The sequence below is a fragment of the Lolium perenne genome, chromosome 1 (genome assembly GCF_019359855.2).
Source record: "Lolium perenne isolate Kyuss_39 chromosome 1, Kyuss_2.0, whole genome shotgun sequence".
Classification (NCBI taxonomy): domain Eukaryota; kingdom Viridiplantae; phylum Streptophyta; class Magnoliopsida; order Poales; family Poaceae; genus Lolium; species Lolium perenne.
Window position 1 is genome coordinate 221,525,302 of NC_067244.2, and position 25,127 is coordinate 221,550,428.

The window sequence follows — 25,127 nt, forward strand, 5'->3', positions numbered from 1 at the left end:
TTATTTACTATCTTGTTTGCAATCTCTATATCAAAAACACAAAAAAATTAGTTACTTATATTTTCTTTACTTATTTCAACATGTTTCCTTTTAATTTTACCGTAAAAGACATACCGGTAGGACGTGGGTCTATAATTGGGAGAAATAATATAGAAGAATTTTTCAATCATGTTAGTACCGTTGAAGATTTTGAAGATAGACACTTGGTAGAACTTGCTCCTACTTATGAAATTGCTGTTGCTTCTTTAGTTAGCATGTTGGAAACTAAATTTGTTAATCTCAATCCTATAATCCAACACATGTTTCTTACACTCGGTGATATGGAAGAAGGGGAAAAGAAAGATTTTGTTTTAGAAACCCTTCTTAGAGAATTTGGTGGTATAGCAAGAGAGGCTAGAAAGGTCTTTATTAAATATAAGATGCTTGGTTCTTATACCAATTTTGTTAGTATCCTTGAAAAGATGGGCATGGAGAGAGTAAGGTACACTAATAATATTAATGATGGTGGGGAGATCAAAGCACCAATACCATGTAAGCTCCTAGCGATGAATGAAGCACTAGAAAATAACTATGCTTGGCATGTTCCTGAAAATTTGTTTGATGAGAGTAGTAAGCCCAAGACTAATAAAAAGGGAGCCGCTGAAACTTATGTATCCAATATACTATGCATGGTTGAGAAAACTCCACACCCCGCTGTAGATGCACCATTTTTCGATAATACTTGATATACACTTTCTGCGCCTAGCTGAAAGGCGTTAAAGAAAAGCGCTTATGGGAGACAACCCATGTTTTTACTACAGTACTTTTATTTTTATTTTGTGTCTTGGAAGTTGTTTACTACTGTAGCAACCTCTCCTTATCTTAGTTTTGTGTTTTGTTGTGCCAAGTAAAGTCGTTGATAGTAAGGTTCATACTAGATTTGGATTACTGCGCAAAAACAGATTTCTTTGCTGTCACGAATCTGGGCAAAATTCTCTGTAGGTAACTCATAAAATTATGCCACTTTACGTGAGTGATCCTCAGATATGTACGCAACTTTCATTCAATTTGAGCATTTTCATTTGAGCAAGTCTGGTGCCTCAATAAAATTCATCTTTACGAACTGTTCTGTTTTGACAGATTCTGCCTTTTATTTCGCATTGCCTGTTTTGATATGCTCGATGGATATTTCGATTCCATTGAATTTCAGTAGCTTTGTGCAATGTCCAGAAGTGTTAAGAATGATTATGTCACCTCTGAACATGTATATTTTGATTGTTCACTAACCCTCTAATGAGTTGTTTTGAGTTTGGTGTGGAGGAAGTTTTCAAGGATCAAGAGAGGGAGATGATACAACATGATCAAGGAGAGTGAAAGCTCTAAGCTTGGGGATGCCCCGGTGGTTCACCCCTGCATATATCGAGAAGACTCAAGCGTCTAAGCTTGGGGATGCCCAAGGCATCCCCTTCTTCATCGACAACATTATCAGGTTCCTCCCCTGAAACTATATTTTTATTCCATCACATCTTATGTGCTTTGCTTGGAGCGTCGGTTTGTTTTTGTTTTTGTTTTGTTTGAATAAAATGGATCCTAGAATTCTTTGTGTGGGAGAGAGACACGCTCCGCTGTTGCATATGGACAAGTATGTCCTTAGGCCTTACTCATAGTATTCATGGTGAAGTTTCTTCTTCGTTAAATTGTTATATGGTTGGAGTTGGAAAATGATACATGTAGTAATTGCTATAATGTCTTGGATAATGTGATACTTGGCAATTATTGTGCTCATGTTTAAGCTCTTGCATCATATACTTTGCACCTATTAATGAATAAATACATAGAGCTTGCTAAAATTTGGTTTGCATAATTGGTTTCTCTAAAGTCTAGATAATTTCTAGTATTGAGTTTGAACAACAAGGAAGACGGTGTAGAGTCTTATAATGTTTACAATATGTCCTTTATGTGAGTTTTGCTGCACCGCTTCATCCTTGTGTTTGTTTCAAATAACCTTGCTAGCCTAAACCTTGTATCGAGAGGGAATACTTCTCATGCATCCAAAATCCTTGAGCCAACCACTATGCCATTTGTGTCCACCATACCTACCTACTACATGGTATTTCTCCGCCATTCCAAAGTAAATTGCTTGAGTGCTACCTTTAAATTTCTATCCTCTACCTTTGCAATATATAGCTCATGGGACAAATAGCCTAAAAACTATTGTGGTATTGAATATGTACTTATGCACTTTATCTCTTATTAAGTTGCTTGTTGTGCGATAACCATGTTCCTGGGGACGCCATCAACTACTCTTTGTTGAATATCATGTGAGTTGCTATGCATGTCCGTCTTGTCTGAAGTAAGGGAGATTTACCACTCATTTAATGGTTAGAGCATGCATATTGTTAGAGAAGAACATTGGGCCACTAACTAAAGCCATGAATCCTGGTGGAAGTTTCAGTTTTGGACATATATCCTCAATCTCATATGAGAAAATTAATTGTTGCTACATGCTTATGCATTAAAGAGGAGTCCATTATCTGTTGTCTATGTTGTCCCGGTATGGATGTCTAAGTTGAGAATAATCAATAGCGAGAAATCCAATGCGAGCTTTCTCCTTAGACCTTTGTACAGGCGGCATAGAGGTACCCCTTTGTGACACTTGGTTAAAACATGTGCATTGCGATAATCCCGGTAATCCAAGCTAATTAGGACAAGGTGCGGGCACTATTAGTATACTATGCATGAGGCTTGCAACTTGTAAGATATAATTTACATAACACATATGCTTTATTACTACCGTTGACAAAATTGTTTCTTGTTTTCAAAACCAAAGCTCTAGCACAAATATAGCAATCAATGCTTCCCTCTGCGAAGGGCCTTTCTTTTACTTTTATTGTTGAGTCAGTTCACCTATCTCTCTCCACCTCAAGAAGCAAACACTTGTGTGAACTGTGCATTGATTCCTACATACTTGCATATTGCACTTGTTATATTACTTTACATTGACAATATCCATGAGATATACATGTTATGAGTTGAAAGCAACCGCTGAAACTTCATCTTCCTTTGTGTTGCTTCAATGCCTCTACTTTGAATTATTGCTTTATGAGTTAACTCTTATGCAAGACTTATTGATGCTTGTCTTGAAGTACTATTCATGAAAAGTCTTTGCTATATGATTCAGTTGTTTACTCATGTCATTTACATTGTTTTGATCGCTGCATTCATTTCATATGCTTACAATAGTATGATCAAGATTATGATGGCATGTCACTCCAGAAATTATCTTTGTTATCGTTTACCTGCTCGGGACGAGCAGAAACTAAGCTTGGGGATGCTGATACGTCTCCGACGTATCGATAATTTCTTATGTTCCATGCCACATTATTGATGATATCTACATGTTTTATGCATACTTTATGTCATATTTATGCATTTTCTGGAACTAACCTATTAACAAGATGCCGAAGAGCCGATTCTTTGTTTTTGCTGTTTTTGGTCTCAGAAATCCTAGTAAGGAAATATTCTCGGAATTGGACGAAATCAACGCCCAGGGGCCTATTTTCACACGAAGCTTCCAGAAGACCGGAGAGCTAACGAAGTGGGGCCACGAGGTGGCCAGATGGTAGGGCGGCGCGGCCCAGCCCTTGGCCGCGCCGACCTATCATGTGGGCCCCTCGTGACGCCCCTTGACCTGCCCTTCCGCCTACAAATAGCCTTCGTCGCGAAACCCCCAGTACCGAGAGCCACGATACGGAAAACCTTCCAGAGACGCCGCCGCCGCCAATCCCATCTTGGGGGATTCAGGAGATCACCTCTGGCACCCCGCCGGAGAGGGGATTCATCTCCCGGAGGACTCTACGCCGCCATGGTCGCCTCCGGAGTGATGAGTGAGTAGTCTACCCCTGGACTATGGGTCCATAGCAGTAGCTAGATGGTTGTCTTCTCCTCATTGTGCTTCATTGTCGGATCTTGTGAGCTGCCGAACATGATCAAGATCATCTATCTGTAATGCTATATGTTGTGTTTGTTGGGATCCGATGAATAGAGAATACTATGTTATGTTGATTATCAATTTATGTCTATGTGTTGTTTATGATCTTGCATGCTCTCCGTTATTAGTAGAGGCTCTGGCCAAGTTTTTGCTAGTAACTCCAAGAGGGGGTATTTATGCTCGATAGTGGGTTCATGTCTCCGTGAATCTGGGGGAGTGACAGAAACCTCTAAGGCTATGGATGTACTGTTGCCACTAGGGATAAAACATTGATGCTATGTCCGAGGATGTAGTTATTGATTACATTACGCACCATACTTAATGCAATTGTCCGTTGTTAGCAACTTAATACTGGAAGGGGTTCGGATGATAACCTGAAGGTGGACTTTTTAGGCATAGATGCATGCTGGATAGCGGTCTATGTACTTTGTCGTAATGCCCAATTAAATCTCACAATACTCATCATATCATGTATGTGCATGGTCATGCCCTCTCTATTTGTCAATTGCCCAACTGTAATTTGTTCACCCAACATGCTATTTATCTTATGGGAGAGACACCTCTAGTGAACTGTGGACCCCGGTCCAATTCTTTACATCTGAAATACAATCTACTGCAATTGTTCTACTGTTCTCTGCAAACAATCATCATCCACACTATACATCTAATCCTTTGTTACAGCAAGCCGGTGAGATTGACAACCTCACTGTTTCGTTGGGGCAAAGTACTTTGGTTGTGTTGTGCAGGTTCCACGTTGGCACCGGAATCCCTGGTGTTGCGCCGCACTACATCTCGCCGCCATCAACCTTCAACGTGCTTCTTGGCTCCTACCGGTTCGATAAACCTTGGTTTCATACTGAGGGAAAACTTGCCGCTGTACGCATCACACCTTCCTCTTGGGGTTCCCAACGGACGCGTGCTGTACGCGTATCAATACACTCTGCAGAGGTGTGTTATTGTACCCATAAGAGAACTTATCCTTGTTACTAAAGGGATTCGTTGCATAGAAAACAAAAAAATTTCCTACCGCGAACACGCAATCCAAGCCAAGATGCAATCTAGAAGACGGTAGCAACGAGGGGGGTATCGAGTCTCACCCTTGAAGAGATTCCAAAGCCTACAAGAGGAGCCTCTTGTTGCTGCAAAAGCGCGTAGAAGATCTTGATCACGATCGCTTCCGGCCCCACGAACGGGCAGCACCTCCGTACTCGGCCACACGTTCGGTTGTTGATGAAGACGACGTCCACCTCCCCGTTCCAGCGGGCAGCGGAAGTAGTAGCTCCTCTTTGAATCCGGAAGCACGACGGCGTGGTGGCGGTGGTGGTGGAGATCTCCGGCGGAGCTTCGCTAAGCGTGCGGGAGAAGAGAGGAGAGAGGGGGCGGCTAGGGTTTGGGAGAGGGGGTGGCCGGCCACCTAGGGGTGCGGCCAAGCTATGGGCTTGTGGTGGTCAGCCCCCTCTCCTATGCCCCTCATTATATAGGTGGAAGCCCCAAGAGTTCTAGTCCAAGTCTTCGAATAAGACCCCAACACTAAAACCTCCCATATGTGGGAAACCTACTCAAGGAGGGAGTCCTACCCAAGGTGGGACTCCCACCTTTTCCTTAGGTGGGGTTGGCCGCCCACCCTTGGGGAGTCCACCTTGGACTCCTCCCCTTTAGGGTTGGCTGGCCATGCAAGGTGGAGTCCCTCCGGGACTCCACTTTCCATGGTGATTTCTTCCGGACTTTTCTAGAACCTTCTAGAACCTGCCATAAATGCACCGGATCATTTCCAAACTTGGAATATGACTTCCTATATATGAATCTTATTCTCCGGACCATTCCGGAACTCCTCGTGATGTCCGGGATCTCATCCGGGACTCCGAACAAATATTCGAACTCCATTCCATATTCAAGTTCTACCATTTCAACATCAAACCTTAAGTGTGTCACCCTACGGATCGCGAACTATGTGGACATGGTTGAGTACTCACTCCGACCAATAACCAATAGCGGGATCTGGAGATCCATAATGGCTCCCACATATTCAACGATGACTTCAGTGATCGAATGAACCATTCACATACAATACCAATTCCCTTTGTCACGCGATACTTTACTTGTCCGAGGTTTGATCATCGGTATCACTCTATACCTTGTTCAACCTCGTCTCCTGACAAGTACTCTTTACTCGTACCGTGGTATGTGGTCTCTTATGAACTTATTCATATGCTTGCAAGACATTAGACGACATTCCACCGAGAGGGCCCAGAGTATATCTATCCGTCATCGGGATGGACAAATCCCACTGTTGATCCATATGCCTCAACTCATACTTTCCGGATACTTAATCCCACCTTTATAACCACCCATTTACGCAGTGGCGTTTGGTGTAATCAAAGTACCTTTCCGGCATAAGTGATTTACATGATCTCATGGTCATAAGGACTAGGTAACTATGTATTGAAAGCTTATAGCAAATAACTTAATGACGAGATCTTATGCTACGCTTAATTGGGTGTGTCCATTACATCATTCATACAATGACATAACCTTGTTATTAATAACATCCAATGTTCATGATTATGAAACTAATCATCCATTAATCAACAAGCTAGTTAAGAGGCATACTAGGGACTCTTTGTTGTTCACATAACACACATGTATCAATGTTTCGGTTAATACAATTATAGCATGGTATGTAAACATTATCATAAACTCAAAGATATTATAATAACCATTTTATTATTGCCTCTTGGGCATATCTCCAACAGTCCCCCACTTGCACTAGAGTCAATAATCTAGTTTACATTTGTAAAGATATAACACCTTGGCCTTCTGGTGCTTTATCATGTTTTGCTCACGGGAGAGGTTTTAGTCAACGGATCTGACACGCTCAGAAACGTATGTATTTTGTAATTCATTTGCGTCTCAATGCATCACTCATTTCCAAATGAGTTGGCATTAAATATGTTTGGTCTTCTGGTGGAACCTTAATTCCGCGGTCTGAAATATGTCACTAATATTGTCACACACAATATAGCTTCAAAGTTCTGACTCTGTCGGAACTACACCAAGTTCTCAAAGAACCTCTTGACTTAACATCCTTTGTCATTGCCAAAACAATGACATACTCTGCCTTCTTTTGTAGAATCCATCACAATATTTTAGAACTCTTCTAAATCTAGTATAGACAACTTCTAGCTCATTGTGCTACCTTTTAAACAACACTTAGTGTAATTTGAGATTTGAAATTTTATTTTCATATGTGACAAAACTAATATCGGTGCAACACCTTACAGCGATTTGTTTTGTCATTTCTCCATACAAAACTATATATATATCCTTGGTTCTTCTCAAGTACTCAAGAATATTCTTACTGTTTTTCAATGATCATCACATGAATCATTCTGGTACATGCTCATAACATTTTTAAGAGCACATGACATCTGATTGTGTACATATTATTCGTGATCCATAATCACTCATGTGTTTTTACTCATTGAGTATCAGATACACTCAAGTATTGTTAAAACTTCACATGACAAGAACATTTTCTTAATATTTCTATATTGAACTATTTCAATATCCATTCTATGTACTTTGACTTAAACTTATTTTGTGTTTCAATCTATCTTCATAGATCTTGACACTAGATATGTTTCAGTCCATATCCTTTCATTGAAATTAATTTCTCAATGAAACCTTTTAATCAAGTATATAATTACATCATTTATAACCTACTATATGTCACCTACATAAAGTATTATAAATATGTCTTGGCGCTCCCACTTAATTTCTTGCAAATGCAAGCCTCTTCATCGTCTCTGATGAAATCAAAAACTCTTTGACTATTTCATCTGGTGAAGATTCCAATTCCGCGATACTTACTTCATCCAATTGAAGTTTGTATACCTATCTAGTATTCCACGGATCAGCAAAACTCTTGGTTGTATCTTGTATACACCTTTAATACACACTTCTGATAAGTAATGTATTTTGCCATCCTACTAACATATCTCATAAAAGAAATATGTAGTGATTACTAGAATAATCCATATAGACTATAAGCATTGCTACGGAAGATCTAATCTTGTCGTAGTCAACTCTTTGAATTTTGTTGTAAACAATTTTTCGACAAGTCGAGCTTCTTTAAGGATATTTCATCCAAGTCTATAGATCCATTTACTTTCAAAAAGTATTCATCTATTATGGATTTCATGGCGCATGGCCATTTTAACGGAGTCAGGACCCATCATAACTTCTTTGTTTGTAGTTGGTTTATCATTGTTCAAAATCAATCCTTTGTCTCCAAATCATTTATTTGATCACAAAGTAAACCATACCTACAAGGTTCAATATGTACTTCGATCTCCATGGCTAAAACACTTTGTAGTCATGGGAGCCATGATCGTTGTGGCCGCTTCCGAAACCAATTCCGTGAAGGAGATATGCCCTAGAGGCAATAATAAAGTGGTTATTATTTATATCTTTATGTTTATGATAAATGTTTATATATCATGCTATAATTGTATTAACCGAAACATTAGTACATGTGTGATATGTAGACAACAAGAAGTCCCTAGTATGCCTCTTAAACTAGCTTGTTGATTAATGGATGATTAGTTTCATAATCATGAACATTGGATGTTATTAATAACAAGGTTATATCATTATATGAATGATGTAATGGACACACCCAATTAAGCGTAGCATAAGATCTCGTCATTAAGTTATTTGCTATAAGCTTTCGATACATAGTTACCTAGTCCTTATGACCATGAGATCATGTAAATCATTTATACCGGAAAGGTACTTTGATTACACCAAACACCACTGCGTAAATGGGTGGCTATAAAGGTGGGATTAAGTATCCGGAAAGTATGAGTTGAGGCATATGGATCAACAGTGGGATTTGTCCATCCCGATGACGGATAGATATACTCTGGGCCCTCTCGGTGGAATGTCGTCTAATGTCTTGCAAGCATATGAATGAGTTCATAAGAGACCACATACCACGGTACGAGTAAAGAGTACTTGTCAGGAGACGAGGTTGAACAAGGTATAGAGTGATACCGAAGATCAAACCTCGGACAAGTAAAATATCGCGTGACAAAGGGAATTGGTATTGTATGTGAATGGTTCATTCGATCACTAAAGTCATCGTTGAATATGTGGGAGCCATTATGGATCTCCAGATCCCGCTATTGGTTATTGGTCGGAGTGAGTACTCAACCATGTCCACATAGTTCACGAACCGTAGGGTGACACACTTAAAGTTGGATGTTGAAATGGTAGAACTTGAATATGGAATGGAGTTCGAATATTTGTTCGGAGTCCCGGATGAGATCCCGGACATCACGAGGAGTTCCGGAATGGTCCGGAGAATAAGATTCATATATAGGATGTCATTTTATGTGAATTAAAATGTCGCGGAAGGTTCTATGGAAGGTTCTCGAAGGTTCTAGAAAAGTCCGGAAGAAACCACCAAGGAAGGTGGAGTCCACATGGGACTCCACCTCCATGGCCAGCCAACCCTAGTGGGGGAGGAGTCCCAAGTGGACTCCCCCTTAGGGGGCCGGCCACCCCCCCATATGGGAGGTGGAACTCCCACCTCTAGTGGGAGTCCTAGCTTGGCTAGGTTTCCCCTCCATATGGAAGGTTTTTTGTTCGGGTCTTATTCGAAGACTTGGAGACCAACTCTTGGGGATCCACCTATATAATGAGGGGCCAAGGGAGGGGGCCGGCCACCCCAAGAACACAAGCTGGCCGCCCCCCTTGAAGTGGCCGGCCACCCCCTCCCAAACCCTAGCCGCCCCCCTCTCCTCCATATCTCCCGCGTAGCTTTAGCGAAGCTCCGCCGGAGTTCTCCACCGCCACCGACACCACGCCGTCATGCTGTCGGATTCAAGAGGAGCTACTACTTCTGCTGCGCGCTGGAACGGGAGGTGGACGTCGTCTTCATCAACAACCGAATGTGTGACCGAGTACGGAGGTGCTGCCCGTTCGTGGCGCCGGAACCGATCGTGATCAAGATCTTCTACGCGCTTTTGCAAGCGGCAAGTGAACGTCTACCGCAGCAACAAGAGCCTCCTCTTGTAGGCTTTGGAATCTCTTCAAGGGTGAGACTCGATAAACCCCTCGTTGCTACCGTCTTCTAGATTGCATCTTGGCTTGGATTGCGTGTTCGCGGTAGGAAATTTTTTGTTTTCTATGCAACGTTATCCTACAGTGGTATCAGAGCCGTGTCTATGCACAGATGGTTGCACGAGTAGAACACAATGGTTTTGTGGGCGTTGATGCTCTTGTTATCTTTAGTTTGAGTACTTTGCATCTTTGTGGCATAGTGGGATGAAGCGGCTCGGACTAACTTTACATGACCGCGTTCATGAGACTTGTTCCTCGTTCGACATGCAACTTGTATTGCATAAGAGGCTTTGCGGGTGTCTGTCTCTCCTACTATAGTGAAGATTCAATTTACTCTTCTATTGAAAACATTAGTATCAACGTTGTGGTTCATGTTCGTAGGTAGATTAGATCTCTCTCGAAAACCCTAAACCACGTAAAATATGCAAACCAAATTAGAGACGTCTAACTTGTTTTTGCAGGGTTTGGTGATGTGATATGGCCATAATGTGATGATGAATATGTATGAGATGATCATTATTGTATTGTGGCAACCGGCAGGAGCCTTATGGTTGTCTTTAAATTTCATGTTGAGTAGTATTTCAAAGTAGTTGTAATAGTTGCTACATGGAGGACAATCATGAAGACGGCGCCATTGACCTTGATGCTACGCCGACGATGATGGAGATCATGCCCGAAGATGATGGAGATCATGTCCGTGCTTTGGAGATGAAGATCAAAGGCGCAAAGACAAAAGGGCCATATCATATCACATATGAACTGCATGTGATGTTAATCCTTTTATGCATCTTATTTTGCTTAGATTGCGACGGTAGCATTATAAGATGATCCCTCACTAAAATCTCAAGATAATAAAGTGTTCATCCTTAGTAGCACCGTTGCCAAGACTTGTCGTTTCGAAGCATCTCGTGATGATCGGGTGTGATAGAATCAACAAGTGCATACAACGGGTGCAAGACAGTTTTGCACATGCGGATACTAAGGTGGCCTTGACGAGCCTAGCATGTACAGACATGGTCTCGGAACACGTGATACCGAAAGGTAGAGCATGAATCATATGGTTGATATGATGAACACTTTGAGTGTTCGCCATTGAAATCACACCTTGTCTCGTGATGATCGGACATAGGTGCGATGGATTTGGTTCATGTGATCACTAAGACAATGCGAGGGATATTGTTTTGAGTGGGAGTTCATCTAGATTTTTAATTATGTTGAATTAAAATTTGAACTCAATTTGTCATAAACTTAGTCTAAACTTTTGCAAATATATGTTGTAGAGATGGCGTCCCCAATCAATTTTAATCAGTTCCTAGAGAAAGAGAAACTTAAGAGCAATGGTAGCAACTTCACCGACTGGTTCCGTCATGTGAGGATCTTCCTCTACGCGGAAATCTGCAATATGTGCTTGATGCACCGCTAGGTGACCCTCCTGCAGAAACTGAAACCGATGAAGTAAAAGCTGTTTACGAGACTCGAAAAATTCGGTACTCTCAAGTTCAGTGTGCCATCCTGTGCAGTCTGGAATCCGATCTTCAAAAACGTTTTGAGCACCACGATCCTCATGAGTTGATGAAAGAGCTGAAAGCTATTTTTGAGACTCATGCGGCCGTGGAATGCTATGAAGCATCGAAACAATTCTTCAGCTGCATGATGGAAGAAGGCAGCTCCGTTAGTGAGCACATGCTCGCCATGACCGGGCATGCGAAGAAACTCGATGACTTGGGAATAGTGATTCCTAACAGACTGGGGATTAATCGTGTCCTTCAATCACTGCCACCAAGTTACAAGAACTTTGTGATGAATTACAATATGCAGAACATGAACAAGGAGTTACCTGAACTCTTTGGCATGCTAAAATCTGCTGAGATTGAGATCAAGAAAGAGCACCAAGTGTTGATGGTCAACAAGACCACCAGTTTCAAGAAACAGGGCAAGTCTAAGGGAAAATTCAAGAAGGGTGGCAAGAAAGCTGCCACGCCTCCTATGAAACCTAAGAACGGCCCTAAGCATGATGCTGAGTGCTATTACTGCAAGGAGAAGGGACACTGGAAGCGTAATTGCTCCAAGTATCTGGCTGATCTGAAGAGCGGCCTTGTCAAGAAGAAGAAAGAAGGTATATCTGATATACATGTTATAGATGTTTATCTCACTGGTTCTCGTTCTAGTACCTGGGTATTTGATACTGGTTCGGTTGCTCATATCTGTAACTCGAAACAGGAACTAAAGAATAAACGAAGACTACTGAAAGATGAAGTGACGATGCGCGTTGGAAATGGATCCAAAGTCGATGTGATCGCTGTCGGCACACTTCCTCTACATCTACCTTCGGGATTAGTTTTAAGCCTAAATAATTGTTATTTTGTACCCGCGTTGAGCATGAACATTATATCTGGATCTTGTTTAATGCAAGACGGTTATTCATTCAAGTCTGAGAATAATGGTTGTTCTATTTTTATGAATAATATCTTTTATGGTCGAGCACCACAAAAGAATGGCTTATTTCTGTTAGATCTCGATAGTAGTGATACGCATATACATAACATTGATGCTAAGCGAATTAAATTGAATGATAATTCTACTTATATGTGTAATCGTCTTGGTCATATTGGAGTGAAACGCATGAAGAAACTCCATACTGATGGATTACTTGAATCACTTGACTTTGAGTCACTTGATAGATGCGAAGCATGTCTAATGGGAAAAATGACAAAGACTCCATTTTCTGGTATGATGGAGCGAGCTACTGACTTATTGGAAATCATACATACCGATGTGTGTGGACCAATGAGCGTAGCATCGCGCGGTGGTTATCGTTATGTTCTAACCTTCACAGATGATCTGAGTAGATATGGGTATATCTATTTCATGAAACATAAATCCAAAACTTTCGAGAAGTTTAAGGAATTCCAAAGTGAAGTAGAAAATCAACGTAACAAGAAGATCAAATTTCTACGATCTGATCGTGGAGGTGAATATCTGAGTTATGAGTTTGGCATGCATTTAAAGAAATGCGGAATACTTTCACAATTGACACCGCCGGGAACACCTCAACGTAACGGTGTGTCCGAACGTCGTAATCGAACTCTCTTAGATATGGTTCGTTCTATGATGTCTCTAACTGATTTGCCGTTATCTTTTTGGAGTTATGCATTAGAGACAGCCGCATTCACTTTAAATAGAGCACCATCAAAATCCGTAGAAACGACACCGTATGCATTATGGTTTGATAGGAAACCTAAGCTGTCGTTCCTGAAAGTTTGGGGTTGCAAAGCCTATGTAAAGAAGTTACAACCGGACAAGCTAGAACCCAAAGCGGAGAAATGCGTCTTCATAGGATACCCTAAGGAAACTATAGGGTATACTTTCTATCACAAATCCGAAGGCAAAATCTTTGTTGCTAAGAATGGAACCTTTCTTGAGAAAGAATTTCTCACTAAAGAAGTGACTGGAAGAAAAGTAGAACTCGATGAGATTGATGAATCTATACTCGTTGATCAGAGTAGCGCGATCCGGAAGTTGTACCAGTACCGCCTACACCGGCAACAGAGGAAGCTAATGATAATGATCATGAAACTTCGAACGAGGAAACTACTGAACCTCGCAGATCGACAAGGGAACGTACCACTCCTGATTGGTATGATCCTTGTCTAAATTTCATGATTGTGGATAACAATGATGAGGACCCTGCGACGTATGAAGAAGCGATGATGAGCCCAGATTCCAACAAATGGCAAGAAGCCATGAAATCCGAAATGGGGTCCATGTATTATAACAAAGTATGGACTTTGGTAGACTTACCTGATAGCCGAAAGGCTGTCGAGAATAAATGGATCTTCAAGAGAAAAACAGATGCATATGGTAATATTACTGTCTATAAAGCTCGACTTGTCGCAAAGGGTTTCCGACAAATTCAAGGAGTTGACTACGATGAGACTTTCTCACCTGTAGCGAAGCTAAAATCTGTGAGGATTTTGTTAGCAATAGCTGCATTTTTCGATTATGAGATTTGGCAGATGCATGTCAAAACAGCATTCCTTAATGGAGACATTGAGGAAGAGTTGTATATGGTACAACCCAAAGGTTTTGTCGATCCTAAAAATGCTGACAAAGTATGCAAACTTCAACGTTCAATCTATGGACTGAAGCAAGCATCAAGAAGTTGGAACCGACGCTTTGATAAGGTGATCAAAGACTTCGGGTTTATACAGTGTCATGGAGAGGCCTGTATTTACAAGAAAGTGAGTGGGAGCTCTGTAGCATTCCTGATATTATATGTAGATGACATATTATTGATCGGGAATGATATAGAACTATTAAGCAGTGTTAAAGGTTATTTGAATAATAGTTTTTTAATGAAAGACCTTGGTGAAGCATCGTATATATTAGGCATCAAGATTTATAGAGATAGATCAAGACGCCTAATAGGGCTATCACAGAGTACATATCTGGACAAGATTCTAAAGAAGTTTAGAATGGACGAAAGTAAGAAAGGGTTCTTACCTATGTTACCAGGCAAAGTCTTGAGTAAGACTCAAGGACCGGCTACAGCAGAAGAAAGAGAAAGGATGAGTAAAATCCCCTATGCCTCGGCAGTAGGATCTATCATGTATGCCATGCTATGTACTAGACCAGATATAGCACATGCTGTTAGTTTGACTAGCAGATATCAAAGTGATCCAGGAATGGAACACTGGACAGCGGTCAAGAATATCCTGAAGTACTTGAAAAGAACTAAGGATATGTTTCTTTGTTATGGAGGTGACCAAGAGCTCGTTGTAAGTGGTTACACCGATGCAAGTTGGAACACTGATCCTGATGACTCTAAGTCACAATCTGGGTACGTGTTTATATTGAATGGTGCTGCAGTAAGCTGGGCAAGCTCGAAGCAGTGCACGGTGGCAAAGTCTTCAACAGAATCAGAGTACATAGCGGCTTCAGAGGCTTCATCAGAAGCGGTATGGATGAAGAGGTTCATTATAGAGCTCGGTGTGGTTCCTAGTGCATTGGACCCATTAATCATTTACTGTGATAACATGGGTGCCATCGCCAATGCACAAGAGCCAAGGTCACACAAGAGGCTGAAGCATATCAAGCTGCGTTACCACTCGATTCGCGAGTACATCGAAGATGGAGAAGTAAAGATTTGCAAAGTACACACTGATTTGAATGTAGCAGATCCGTTGACTAAAGCTCTCCCTAGGGCAAAGCATGACCAACACCAGAATGCCAAGGGTGTTAGGTATATTACAATGTAATCTAGATTATTGACTCTAGTGCAAGTGGGAGACTGAAGGAGATATGCCCTAGAGGCAATAATAAAGTGGTTATTATTTATATCTTTATGTTTATGATAAATGTTTATATATCATGCTATAATTGTATTAACCGAAACATTAGTACATGTGTGATATGTAGACAACAAGAAGTCCCTAGTATGCCTCTTAAACTAGCTTGTTGATTAATGGATGATTAGTTTCATAATCATGAACATTGGATGTTATTAATAACAAGGTTATATCATTATATGAATGATGTAATGGACACACCCAATTAAGCGTAGCATAAGATCTCGTCATTAAGTTATTTGCTATAAGCTTTCGATACATAGTTACCTAGTCCTTATGACCATGAGATCATGTAAATCATTTATACCGGAAAGGTACTTTGATTACACCAAACACCACTGCGTAAATGGGTGGCTATAAAGGTGGGATTAAGTATCCAGAAAGTATGAGTTGAGGCATATGGATCAACAGTGGGATTTGTCCATCCCGATGACGGATAGATATACTCTGGGCCCTCTCGGTGGAATGTCGTCTAATGTCTTGCAAGCATATGAATGAGTTCATAAGAGACCACATACCACGGTACGAGTAAAGAGTACTTGTCAGGAGACGAGGTTGAACAAGGTATAGAGTGATACCGAAGATCAAACCTCGGACAAGTAAAATATCGCGTGACAAAGGGAATTGGTATTGTATGTGAATGGTTCATTCGATCACTAAAGTCATCGTTGAATATGTGGGAGCCATTATGGATCTCCAGATCCCGCTATTGGTTATTGGTCGGAGTGAGTACTCAACCATGTCCACATAGTTCACGAACCGTAGGGTGACACACTTAAAGTTGGATGTTGAAATGGTAGAACTTGAATATGGAATGGAGTTCGAATATTTGTTCGGAGTCCCGGATGAGATCCTGGACATCACGAGGAGTTCCGGAATGGTCCGGAGAATAAGATTCATATATAGGATGTCATTTTATGTGAATTAAAATGTCGTGGAAGGTTCTATGGAAGGTTCTAGAAGGTTCTAGAAAAGTCCGGAAGAAACCACCAAGGAAGGTGGAGTCCACATGGGACTCCACCTCCATGGCCGGCCAACCCTAGTGGGGGAGGAGTCCCAAGTGGACTCCCCCTTAGGGGGCCGGCCACCCCCCCATATGGGAGGTGGAACTCCCACCTCTAGTGGGAGTCCTAGCTTGGCTAGGTTTCCCCTCCATATGGAAGGTTTTTGGTTCGGGTCTTATTCGAAGACTTGGAGACCAACTCTTGGGGATCCACCTATATAATGAGGGGCCAAGGGAGGGGGCCGGCCACCCCAAGACCACAAGCTGGCCGCCCCCTTGAAGTGGCCGGCCACCCCCTCCCAAACCCTAGCCGCCCCCCTCTCCTCCATATCTCCCGCGTAGCTTTAGCGAAGCTCCGCCGGAGTTCTCCACCGCCACCGACACCACGACGTCGTGCTGTCGGATTCAAGAGGAGCTACTACTTCCGCTGCCTGCTGGAACGGGAGGTGGACGTCGTCTTCATCAACAACCGAACGTGTGACCGAGTACGGAGGTGCTGCCCGTTCGTGGCGCCGGAACCGATCGTGATCAAGATCTTCTACGCGCTTTTGCAAGCGGCAAGTGAACGTCTACCGCAGCAACAAGAGCCTCCTCTTGTAGGCTTTGGAATCTCTTCAAGGGTGAGACTCGATACCCCCCTCGTTGCTACCGTCTTCTAGATTGCATCTTGGCTTGGATTGCGTGTTCGCGGTAGGAAATTTTTTGTTTTCTATGCAATGTTATCCTACATTCCGATGCTGCGCTACTCTGATCATTATGCTCAGGTTCATAAACCTTATCAAATTATATTGTCCTCCCACTCAAATACTTCACTAGAAATAATTTCTCGGAAATAAGAAACATTGACAAACACTTTTGTCTTTGTCTCGTGGGAAGAATTCCCAATTAAATCTCTGGGATAACCAACAAAGACATTCATTCGATTTTGGTTGTAAACTCTTAGACCAAAATTTAAAGAAAGGACTATTAGGGTTTATACCCATGCCATAACTTGTATGGTGTCATTTCATCGGATCATGATGATGCTCTCTTCAGTGTAAAAGCGGTAGTCACTAAAGCATAATCCACAAAAATATAATGACATCTATATTTTATCTCATCATTGACCCAACAAGGTTTGGATACATCTCTTGGATACTTCATCATCATTATGATACTCCAAGAAACGTGAGTTGTTGAACAATTTCATAACTCTCTTAGATGTTCGCTAAAACTCGTAATTCAAATATTTCCACCATGATCCAATCATAGATTTTGACTTTTCTATTACGATGATTTCCACTTCATGCTGAAATTTATTTGAATCCATTCAAATGTTTCAAACTTCTTCCTTATTGAATATATCCACATATATATATTCAATTCATTGTTGAAAGTTTTCATGAAGTAGAAGAATCTCCCGCACACAACTATGCCCAGTGAACCACATACATCATCATGTATTTTTCCACTAAGTTTGTTGCCCGTTCAACTCTTGGCCTATGAACGGTATTTTAATCATTCTCTTTAGAAAAGATTTGCAAGCGCCAAATGATTCAAAAATCAAATGACTCCAAAAATCCATTTGCATGGAGTTCCTTCATGCGTTCCTTTCTAACATGACCTAAATGGCGGTTCCACAAATAAGTGGAATTCAAATCATTTGCCTTATGGCATTTTAGCATCAGTGTTATGTATGTGTGTTTCACCATTAAGATTTATAATAACTTATCCATCGTACATGGAGTAATGTCATAATTTGAACAACTCATTGTTTTTATTTGACCAGAGCAAAATAACAATTATTAAGTTCTTTATTATAAATTCTAAGGGCTAGATAGAATGCTAACGACGAACATAATAACACTTTATTTTGTTCCAGACATGCATTCCTATCATATTCCTTGTCAGTCACTTAGGCCATTGTAATCTTGTATTGCGTTGTTTTGTATGACACTTCATACCAACCAATATAGTACTAATACCCAAGAATTTCGTAGTGTGACTTAACTAGGAATACAACCATAACATGTATATCATTTATATACACCTGAGCTAGACTTTCTAGTCTTTTCTTTTCTTTTTGCCAAAATATCTTTTGCAGTTTCTCTTTTAGCTTTCCTCATTATTCAGAAAAACACTTCAACATTAATAACTTCTAGGTTTGTTGGTCTAATACCAATAACCTTGAGGTTCTTATTTTGAAGTTGATCATCATATGACAAGTGTTCTAGATTTCACTATTAGTAACTTTGTAATACGATGAATAATTTCACTTATAATTTTATCCATCAATTCATGACAACTTTTTGAGACCATGTCTGTACATGCTAGGCTCATAAAGTTTAACCTTAGTATTCGCATGTGCAAATCTGGCTTGCACCCGTTGTAAGCACACGTAGAATCTATAACACCCGATCATCACGTGATGCTTCGATACGATGAGTCTTAGCAACGGTGCATACTAAGGATGATAACTTCATGGATATGCGAATATCGTTAGTGCCCCAATAGTTGGAGGATTGTGACGCCTGGCGTCTTCAACCTTCATACATTCCCATAAAACTTATGAGTTTATGTAGTCTCACCAAAATATATTCTATCATCTTGCAATAAGATCTTAGATATCACATATATCTCATACCTTGATTATTTCTGAAAACTAAATTTTCAGCTCCTTACTTTTCAAACAAATTTGAACTTCAAGTTTGACGGAGACAATATAACTTTAGGTACTAATTAAAACCTTAGCTCTTTGAATCAACAATGTGAGGTTTACTAAAAGTTTACAATAGGACATAATCAATTCTTGATTCTTTAACAATACGGTACCAATCCGTAAAGTTTCTTGTCAGATTTTAACAGTATTTCTATCTCAATAACAAGACTAGTGCATAGTAGAAAACGGATGCCAATACTACAAAAATTAATTCAAAATACTACTCAGACTATGTTTATGATAATTAGTTCATGTTTTAATCTAATTACTAATGAACTCCCACTTAATACAACATCCCTCATAGTTGTTAAGTGGTACACGATCCAAATCCACTACACCAAAACCGATCATCACGTGAGATGATGTAGCTTCAATGGTGAACATCAACATGTTGATCATATCATCCATATGACTCATGTTCAACCTTTCGGTTTCCGTTGTCCCGAGGCCATGTCTGTACATGCTAGGCTCGTCAAGCAAACCCAAGTATTCCGCGTGTGCAACATGGCTTACACCCGTTGTATGTTGAGTATCACACCCGATCATCACGAGATACTTCTAAACTACAAACAATGCAACGGTGCATACGAGGGAAGAACACTTTATTATCTTAATATTAATGTGAGGGATCATCTTATAATGCTACCGTCGCGTTCTAAGCAAAATAAGATGCATAAAGGATTAACATCACATGCAATTCATATGTGATATGATATGGCCCTTTTGTCTTTGCGCCTTCGATCTTCATCTCCAAAGCACGGACATGATCTCCATCATCAACGGGCATGATCTCCATCATCGTCGGCGTAGCGTCAAGGTCAATGGCGCCGTCTTCATGATTGTCCTCCATGTAGCAACTATTACAACTACTTTGAAATACTACTCAACATGAAATTTAAAAAACAACCATAAGGCTCCTGCCGGTTGCCACAATACAATAATGATCATCTCATACATATTCATCATCACATTATGACCATATCACATCACCAAACCCTGCAAAAATAAGTTAGACGTCTCTAATTTGGTTTGCATATTTTACGTGGTTTAGGGTTTTCGAGAGAGATCTAATCTACCTACGAACATGAACCACAACGGTGATACTAATGTTGTCAAATAGAAGAGTAAATTGAATCTTCACTATAGTAGGAGAGACAGACACCCGCAAAGCCTCTTATGCAATACAAGTTGCATGTCGAACAAGGAACAAGTCTCATGAACGCGGTCATGTAAAGTTAGTCCGAGCCGCTTCATCCCACTATGCCACAAAGATGCGAAGTACTCAAACTAAAGATAACAAGAGCATCAACGCCCACAAAACCATTGTGTTCTACTCATGCAACCATCTATGCATAGACACGGCTCTGATACCACTAAAGGGATTCGTTGCATAGAAAACAAAAAATTTTCCTACCGCGAACACGCAATCCAAGCCAAGATGCAATCTAGAAGACGGTAGCAACGAGGGGGGTATCGAGTCTCACCCTTGAAGAGATTCCAAAGCCTACAAGAGGAGGCTCTTGTTGCTGTGGTAGACGTTCACTTGCCGCTTGCAAAAGCGCGTAGAAGATCTTGATCACGATCGCTTCCGGCGCCACGAACGGGCAGCACCTCCGTACTCGGTCACACGTTCGGTTGTTGATGAAGACGACGTCCACCTCCCCGTTCCAGCGAGCAGCGGAAGTAGTAGCTCCTCTTTGAATCCGGCAGCACGACAGCGTGGTGGCGGTGGTGGTGGAGATCTCCAGCGGAGCTTCGCTAAGTGTGCGGGAGAAGAGAGGAGAGAGGGGGCGGCTAGGGTTTGGGAGAGGGGGTGGCCGGCCACCTAGGGGTGCGGCCAAGCTATGGGCTTGTGGTGGTCAGCCCCCTCTCCTATGCCCCTCATTATATAGGTGGAAGCCCCAAGAGTTCTAGTCCAAGTCTTCGAATAAGACCCCAACACTAAAACCTCCCATATGTGGGAAACCTACTCAAGGAGGGAGTCCTACCCAAGGTGGGACTCCCACCTTTTCCTTAGGTGGGGTTGGCCGCCCACCCTTGGGGAGTCCACCTTGGACTCCTCCCCTTTAGGGTTGGCTGGCCATGCAAGGTGGAGTCCCTCCGGGACTCCACTTTCCATGGTGATTTCTTCCGGACTTTTCTAGAACCTTCTAGAACCTGCCATAAATGCACCGGATCATTTCCAAACTTGGAATATGACTTCCTATATATGAATCTTATTCTCCGGACCATTCCGGAACTCCTCCTGATGTCCGGGATCTCATCCGGGACTCCGAACAAATATTCGAGCTCCATTCCATATTCAAGTTCTACCATTTCAACATCAAACCTTAAGTGTGTCACCCTACGGTTCGCGAACTATGTGGACATGGTTGAGTACTCACTCCGATCAATAACCAATAGCGGGATCTGGAGATCCATAATGGCTCCAACATATTCAACGATGACTTCAGTGATCGAATGAACCATTCACATACGATACCAATTCCCTTTGTCACGCGATACTTTACTTGTCCGAGGTTTGATCATCGGTATCACTCTATACCTTGTTCAACCTCGTCTCCTGACAAGTACTCTTTACTCGTACCGTGGTATGTGGTCTCTTATGAACTTATTCATATGCTTGCAAGACATTAGACGACATTCCACCGAGAGGGCCCAGAGTATATCTATCCGTCATCGGGATGGACAAATCCCACTGTTGATCCATATGCCTCAACTCATACTTTCCGGATACTTAATCCCACCTTTATAACCACCCATTTACGCAGTGGCGTTTGGTGTAATCAAAGTACCTTTCCGGCATAAGTGATTTACATGATCTCATGGTCATAAGGACTAGGTAACTATGTATTGAAAGCTTATAGCAAATAACTTAATGACGAGATCTTATGCTACGCTTAATTGGGTGTGTCCATTACATCATTCATACAATGACATAACCTTGTTATTAATAACATCCAATGTTCATGATTATGAAACTAATCATCCATTAATCAACAAGCTAGTTAAGAGGCATACTAGGGACTCTTTGTTGTTCACATAACACACATTATCAATGTTTCGGTTAATACAATTATAGCATGGTATGTAAACATTATCATAAACTCAAAGATATTATAATAACCATTTTATTATTGCCTCTTGGGCATATCTCCAACAGTTACCAGCCGAGTCTAGTTCTCGTCCACACTTCCTTGGTTTGAGGCCAGGTATAAGTCATAGCCAATCACTGGGCCTTCCCGCAACACCGCATACCCACCCTTTTGTAATCCAATGGCCTCGATCGACTCTATGAGCAATCTTTGGGCCAGCCTATTACAATCTGAAAGATCGAGATGTCGCCTAGAGGGGGGGTGAATAGGCAATTACAAACTCTTGCAGATTTGTCTTGTAAGAATGCGGAATTAAACTAACGTTTACTTTACAAGCACAAACCCTAAATATGCTGAGCTCAACTAAGTGTAATGATGGCAACTAGAGCTAAGAAAGATAGGCACAAGATATATGTAGCATAAGTGATAGCAAGATATATGTACTTCAAGCACGATGGCTATCACAAGGAAAGAGATCTCGGGTATAGAAATAACCGAGGCACGCGGAGACGAGGATGTATTCCCGTGTTCCATTCCTTTGCAAGATCAGGTACGTCACGTTTGGAGGAGTGGAGGTCCCACGAAGGATTCCCCGCGCCACGAAGGCTCACCCTATTCTCCGAACCACACCCACGAAGGATAATGGCCCTCATCTATGGCAAGCTCCACAACCACGTCACAAGCCCCACGAAGGAGAAGCCCGGGCCTCTTCACAATCTTCTTGAAGAGATCACTGGAGCACCAACCGCCAAGCCAACTAGGAGGTCTCCCTCCAAGAGTAACAAGCTCACGGTCTCTCACTCGAACTAATCGTGGTGGAGAGCTCAACACTATGCAATGATGCAAAGCAAGAACACTAGAGGTGTTCAAATCCTTCACTCTCAAATCCCACCCAAGCAACAAATGCTAAGATGAGATTGGAGAGGAAGAACAATGGGGAAAGTCAACAAAAGACTCTAAGATCTAGATCCAAAGGGTTCCCCTCACTTAGAGGAGAAATGGATTGGTGGAAGTGTAGATCTAGATCTCCTCTCTTAGATCCCTCAAGAATGAGCAAGAATCATGGGGGGAGACAAGAGAGAGAGCAAGTTCTTTAAAAGCAACAATGGAGGAGAGAGAATTAAAGAACTAGCTTGCTCAAGGTGGAAGAAAGGGCTATTTATAGCTAGAGAGCAAATATACCCGTTGGGGGAACAAGACAGAAAAACGTGTAGGAAAAACGGGCAGAAAACTGGCCAGAAAACAGGCCCAGCCGGCCGACCGGAAATAGCGCTGAGGAGGCTGGCCTGGCATCCGGCCCAGCCGGATCAGCAGCCGGATCCGCAGCATGGGCTGCGCGGAGGGGAAAGGCCCAGCCGGGGCGAGCCGGCCGCGCCCACCGCGCATGGGCGGCGTGTAAGGGAGCAGGCCAGGGATCCGGTCGGGCCGGGCGCGCGCCGGGTGGGCCGGTCGGCGGCCGGCGTCTGGGCCGGACGGGGCAGCTCGGCCCACGGGACACCGTCCAGATGGCACAGGCACCCGAGCCGGTTTCGACCGGGTGGGCCGGCGGCTGGGCCGGTCCGGCCGGCTGGCCCCTTCCCCCTTTTTGTTTCTTTTTATTCTATTCTCCTTTTTCCTTTTTCTTTAAAAACAAATGCTCCCGAACTCCGATTCGAATGAAACCAGTTTTGTTTGAAAGATAATGATGTCTACGGGAGCTTCTATTCTTGTAGACAGTGTTGGGCCTCCAAGAGCAGATGTTTGTAGAACAGCAGCAAGTTTCCCTTAAGTGGATCACCCAAGGTTTATCGAACTCAGGGAGGAAGAGGTCAAAGATATCCCTCTCATGCAACCCTGCAACCACAAAGCAAGAAGTCTCTTGTGTCCCCAACACACCTAATAGGTGCACTAGTTCGGCGAAGAGATAGTGAAATACAGGTGGTATGAATATATATGAGCAGTAGCAACGGCACCAGAAAAGTGCTTTGCCCAGGACTAGCGTGTAGTTGATGGTGGTAATATTGCAGGCAGTACAGATACATTAATACAGTAAACAAGCAGCGATAGCAGTATTTAGGAACAAGGCCTAGGGATCATACTTTCACTAGTGGACACTCTCAACATTGATCACATAACAGAATAAATAGATAGATGCTAGACTCTACACCCTCTTGTTGGATGATGAACACCACTAACTGTGTAGGATTACACGAACCCTCAATGCCGGAGTTAACAAGCTCCACAATATTCGATGTTCATATTTAAATAACCTTAGAGTGCACGACAGATCAACATAACCAAACCAAGTACTAACATAGCATGCACACTGTCACCTTCACGCTACGAAAGGAGGCATAGATCACATCAATACCATCATAGAAATAGTTAACTTCATAATCTACAAGAGATCACAATCATAGCCCACGCCAAGTACTAACACGATGCACACACTGTCACCATTACACCGTGCATGAGGAATAAACTACTTTAATAACATCACTAGAGTAGCACATAGATGAATTGTGATACAAAACACATTGCAATCATAAAGAGATATAAATAAGCACTTCACTATGCCATTCATAACAGTGAATAAGTATTCTGTGAAATATAGCCTAAGAGACCCACACGGTGCACACACTGTCACCTTTACACACGTGGGACAAGGAGTCTCCGGAGATCACATAAGTAAAACCCACTTGACTAGCATAATGACATCTAGATTACAAGCATCATCATATGAATCTCAATCATGTAAGGCAGCTCATGAGACTATTGTATTGAAGTACATAGGAGAGAGATGAACCACATAGATACCGGTACAGCCCCGAGCCTCGATGGAGAACTACTCCCTCCTCATGGGAGACAGCAGCGTTGATGGAGATGGCGGTGGTGTCGATGGAGGAGC